This window comes from Rhagoletis pomonella, unplaced genomic scaffold (assembly GCF_013731165.1).
Source record: "Rhagoletis pomonella isolate Grant_MI unplaced genomic scaffold, Rhpom_1.0 Rhpom_scaffold_00007, whole genome shotgun sequence".
NCBI lineage: Eukaryota > Metazoa > Arthropoda > Insecta > Diptera > Tephritidae > Rhagoletis > Rhagoletis pomonella.
The window spans coordinates 9283974-9289946 of record NW_023458561.1 but is presented as its reverse complement, the minus strand read 5'-3'; the positions used below and the strand labels follow the sequence as shown (position 1 = coordinate 9289946).

Genomic DNA, 5973 nt, shown 5'->3' with positions numbered 1-5973 from the left:
CGTTGTTATTGCTTTAACAAGTATTGTAAAGTGTTTTTACTGTATTAGCAAGTATTGTAAATTGTTTGTTGTACAATAAAGTTAATTGTACTACAATTCGGTCATCGTTAGCATTTATTTAACAATCCAGCGATACGAGCCCGAGTATATTTGGGAAATCCCTCAAGGTTTCGAGGATAATCGTAACAATATTATCGTGAAATATAAATGCAACTTCTTTAACATATGGCATCGCTTTGAGACAATCCTTTTGATTTCACCACTACCACACCGATGAACTTTCAGTATTTTATTTGCTGTGGTGGTGAAAGGATAATAAAACTTAAACATAGTTTTTAAGTTCGCGACAGTGGCGGTCACACAAAACAAATGGAAATAACATTTCAGGTTGTTGGCAAACAATTTAAACCGAATTTTATTGGGTTGATATATCATACTGAAACGTTAATCTGGTTATGTGGATGTATGTACCTATGTACATATGTATCAGCTACTTTCCTCTTCTTTATATCTGTGTTGAAGAAGGAAGTAAATGTGTGGTGTTAAAAATATGACAAATGAGATTACCACATGGTGGAATTAAGATGTTAGAGTTACCACGTTTTGTATTATACATGTGTATGCACATATATATGTGTGCACGTCAAAGGACGTATGCATAAACAACGAAAATACAATATACACGCTGTTCCGATGCCGTTCGGGTAGCTAATATTATACACAGACGGCAGCGGTAATACATACAGTGACTCAAACCAATGACCACGTGTTTTTTTCATATTCGTAATGTTTTTTGAGCTTAATTTTTTTGGTTATCTATATCTATACTAATTATATAAAGAGAAGTCCCTTTTTTTTGTAACAGGTAATCTCGCGAACGGCTCGTCCGGTTTTCATGAAATTTTGTATAAAAATAGCTTTCGGTAACCACCATGTTTTAGGCTAAAAACATTTTACTTTTTTTCGGGTAGGTGGACCAGGGACCGGTCTATTCGAAAAAATCTTATTATGATCCGATTTGCTTAAAATTTAGTACGTAATTAGCTTTTTAGCATGTATTAGCATATATGATCAATTTTTTCCGAGAAGTGGACCAGGGACCGATCTATTCCAAAAAATCGTATTTACGGTCCGATTTGCTTAAAATTCGGTACGTAGGTAGCTTTTTAGTATATATTAGCATATATGATCCATTTTGTCCGAGAAGTGGACCAGGGACCGATCTGTTCGAAGTAATCGTATTTATGGTCCGATTTGCTTAAAATTCGGTACGTAGGTAGCTTTTTGCCTGGATAAGCAAAATTGCAAATTTTCATGCAATTTCGAATATAAATAGCTTTAAGTAACGACATATCAAGGGGCGAATTCGGCACTAGGCAAGATTTTTTTGCGCCAATCAGAAACAACGGATTCTGTCAAAGTATAATTATAATATATAATATTTCTCAACTAATATATATTAAGAAAGCCGTTTGTTAGTTTTCCCAAGGCTCGAGAGCGGCTGAACCGATTTTTTTGGAAACTGCCACCTGCCGCACGTGTCCCAAGGATGGTTTTAGGCTAAAAAGAGTCTATACGTAAAGGGGGAGTGGCACTTCCCATACAAACCGAATTTCTCATGCTACATATCTCTGAAAGTGTGCATGGTAGAGTTTTGGAAATTGGTATGGAGGTATACGAAATCAATCGCATACCCTTGGAGTAAAATTTTAGCTATTGTAAAAAGGGGTGTGACATCTCCCATACAAACCGAATTTTTCATACTGCTTATCTCTGGAAATTTTTTGGTAGAGTTCTAGAGTTTTGTATGGAGATGTACGAAATAAATCGCATACTCTTTGAGAAAAATTGGAACTATTGGAAAAGGGTGCGTGGCATCTTCCATACAAACCGAATTTTTCATACTGCCTATCTTTGGAAGTGTTCTTGGTAGAGTTCTGGAACGTGGTATGGAGATATACGAAATCAATCGCATACTCATGAAGAAAGAGGGCAGCTGTTGGAAAGGGGGGCGTGGCACCTCCCATATAAATCGAATTTTTGTACTGCATATCTCTGAAAGTATTCATGGTACAGTACTGGAACTTCGTATCGAGATATGTATATAGTTGAAATCAAGCCCATACTCATGGAGAAAATTTGGGCTATTTGAAAAGGGGTGTGAGGCCTACAAACGTACCGACCTTTAGCTATCTTTGAATTAATTTTTTTATTCTTCTGTAGGTGTGTTTGTGAGTGAAATCCTCCTAGATGGTTGTACGGATTTTAACGAAACTTGTTGTGTATTCTAGTGGGTCTCTGGATGGTTTAATTTCACAATTTAATCCGACAGTTGGCGCTGTAGTAGAGTTATTACTACAAATCTTATTTATGATCCGATTTGGCTAATGTTTTAAATATGTATGCAATACTATTGCAAAAACGTGCTGCCAAGTGGTGCTGAAGTCGAGCTATTACTAAAAATAGCCAAGTGAGAAAAGGGGCCGTGAAGGTCAGTTTAAATCGACCTGTTGCACCATTGAGTATATCGAACGCTCCTGCGTTGCAATTGGCCCAATGGATGTGATTTTCCAATATTATTATACGTTCAAACTTTTAAGGTATTTCGTCTAAAATAAGTATATGTATATTGCATTTCTGTAGAACAATGATTCGCACTCATTTTGAAATTGCCACCTACTACACTGTAAAGCTTCTAGGACATTCACTATAGAACCGGATCATTGTTGCCGGCAGGGAGTGAAGAGGAAAAAAATTTATTTCGCTTTGCGAATAACCGTGCTATGAAATTCCGCACAACTGGAGAATTTTAAGAACTTCTTCACGGATATAACACTTTCCTTAGGTTATTTAAAGCGGCAAATGACCACCAAACCTTAATCTTAGCAGACAAATTTGCCAATGAAAATCGTAAACGTGAATTGTTGGTGAAAATGTTGGACCAAAAAGTTTCAATAAAATATATAAAAATTTTGGGCGGGACGAAGTTCGCCGGGTCTGCTAGTATGTATATAAATGTGAATGTCTGTTTGTTTATTACCTTATAACTTTTGAACCACGACATGGAATCGCACGAAACTTTGCAGATTTATTTGTTTTTACCTCGGGAAGGTTATAGGTATGGTTTTATTTGCAAATATGTCGTAAATTCCGCAATGGGGCATGGCACCTCCCATAGGCCTGCAAATGTTTAATCAGCTACAACTTCGGAACCGTAAGTCAAAATAACTTGAAATTTGGTACGAAGACATGTCTATGTGAGACGCTTATAGTAAAGTGTATATAAATGAGTTTATAAAAGGGGGCGTGGTACATCCCTTGGGCGTGGAATTTTGTTTCAGCTATAACTTCGGAACCATAAGTCAAAAGAACTTGAAATTTGGTACGAAGACATGTCTATGGCAGACGCTTATGGTAAGGTATATATAAATTAGTTTCTAAAAAGGCGCGTGGCATATACCATAGGCGTGAAATTTTGTTTCAGCTATAACTTCGGAACCATACGTCGCATGAATTTGAAATTTGATATGAGGCCATATCTATGGTAGGTGCTTATGGTAAGGCTTATACAAATGAGTTTATAAAAGGGGGCGTGCCACATCCAGTAGGCTTTGAAGTTTTAATCAGCCATAACTTCGGAACCATAAGTCACACGAACTTGAAATTTAGTAAGTAGACATATCTATGGTAGGTTCTTATAGTAAGATATAAATAAATGAGTTTGTTGAAGAGGCGTGGCTCATCACATAATCATGGAATTGTTATTCAGCCATAACTTCGGACCCATAAGTCACCTGAACCTGAAATTTGGTATGCAAGCATATCTATGGTAGTTGCTTATAGTAAGGTAGATATAAATGAGTTTGTAAAAGGGGAAGTAGCACATAGCATGGGCGTGGACAAAATATACTTGTTAAGTTTTTGATATATTTTTATTTAATAATTTTTACGCTAATAACCTCTCATCATCTCGTGGTTTTCGGTAACGAGTTTTCTATGGACGCTCATAGGGCATAGTCCAGAAAGCCTTTCTTCTTCTGTTGTGTTTCTATTTTTTTCTAGGCATGGAAAATTAAGAAATATTTTTTTTTTTAGATCATGTATAAAAAGACGTAGTTTTTCGTACTTGAGGGACTTATCTATTAAAAGCTTGACTATTTTTCACCCCATTTTAAAAATCAAACATGAGAAGAGGATTTATAGGCCATTAAAATCATGTATAACAATCTAGTGGTAGACTTCGATTGTTGTGTAGACTTGTTTTGTTGCGTAAAATCTAAAGAAACCCCTAATTTTCTTTATTTTTTTCCACTTTAACGATCGCTCAAACTATTACTCGATACGGTCGAAAACCTACCTGAAAAGTTTTGTTGCATGTACATAAGCTAAGAACTCACTGCTTGCTACAAAAATACCGTTTAAAAGCAAAAGCGGTCTGTAAAGTAAACATTTTTAGTTTAAATTGAAACGAATAAAGAGCAGGATCCTCCTCACACATAGACCAAGAATAGCAGCGCTGTGATACCATATGGAATACTAATCCCTTTCGGTGTTTTACCGATGGTCTTATTTCCACCTGTGAGATCTCTGCCAAGCGTGCGTAATATTCTTCTATGATCTTGCAACATTAACATTGGTCCGTAAACCAGTTTTAAGTTATCGGAGGGCCAAGAAAATCCGCGGAATTCGTAATTCGTATTCATTTCATGACAAGCAAAGGTTTTGCAGAAAAGGGACCCAATGGATGACGCTGCACCCGAAATATATAGAAACCCCCGCGGGGTTTGTTCTGCTTTGGCACCATTTTTATCTTAGACGAATTTACTCTTCAGATGGCTAAATCAAGGATGCGTTTAAGTATGCATATAAAGACCGTAAGACTATGTAAGCGTGATCTTGCATCTACCTCCGATTGACGAAGTTGCTCTAGGCGGCCGTTATTACAACAGTAAGCCTCAAAGAAACCAATTCATAAATATTAATACGAATTGTAAAAGTGGCGAATTGACAAGGAAAGATTCGACCACATCTGGCCAAGAAAGAACACGATAGGTATATCGATGGCTTCATTTGAACGATATTCATGAGGTCACACGACTCATTTAGCCAATGTACGCGAAAACTTTTCATCCTGTGGGGCAGCGAGGATTCTTGGCCCTCTTATTATTGAAAACGCTCATTAGCGCTGTTAGGTTTCCTTATGAGGACTTTTATTGGCTTACATGGTACACCGGACCAATGCTGAAGTTGCAGGATCATAGAAGAATATTACGCACACTTGGCAGAGATCTCACAGGTGGAAATAAGACTACTATTTTTGGCATATGTGTGAGGAAGATTCCGTTTTTAGTCGTTTCAATTTAAACTAAAAATGTTTACTTTACAGACTGCTTTTGCTTTTAAACGCTATTTTTGAATTGGCCAACGCAAAAGATCTTATTAGGCGCTGCGAAGCAAGCGGCCATTTGCTGTGTATATGTATGTTTCGAATGAAAAAAAAATCATCATGAAAGTAATAAGCGTTTTGAATTTGCATTAACAAAATCGGTTCATAAATAGGGATTTTATCGGGTCCGTTTTTCGCAAATGCTTTTTTCATCATGCAGGTAGCTTATAGTTTGAATTTGAACAAAATCGGTTCATAAAGCCACCTAGCGGGTTTATTTTTGGTAAACGTATGTTCCATCGTGCTGGTAGCATACATTTTGAATTTAAAAGAAATCGGTTCATAAATACGATTTTTATAAATAACTCGACTCCAGCGCCACCTGGCACGTCTATTTTTTGCATACGTATTTCTCATCAAGGGAGTAGCACACGTTTTTAATTTGAACGAAATCGATTCATAAATACGACTTTTATAAATAACTCGACCCCAGCGCCACCTAGTGAGTTTTCTGGTAGCCTATAATAGGACCATATATGCAAGGTATAACCTCTGAAAATTTGACTGAAATCTATGCAGTAGTTTTT

At 36.7% G+C, this 5973-nt stretch overlaps 1 protein-coding gene across 2 annotated transcripts in view; it reads left to right on the top strand.

The window, feature by feature from the left end:
- The first annotated feature begins 262 nt into the window (after positions 1-262).
- The window catches only part of LOC118742290 (DNA-binding protein Ikaros), a 114171-nt gene continuing 108460 nt past the window's right edge, over positions 263-5973 (top strand). For both annotated transcript variants that reach the window (XM_036474255.1, XM_036474252.1), the window contains exon 1: positions 263-387. The gene's annotated coding sequence lies outside the window, so the exon portion shown is untranslated. The remainder of the gene's footprint in view (positions 388-5973) is intronic.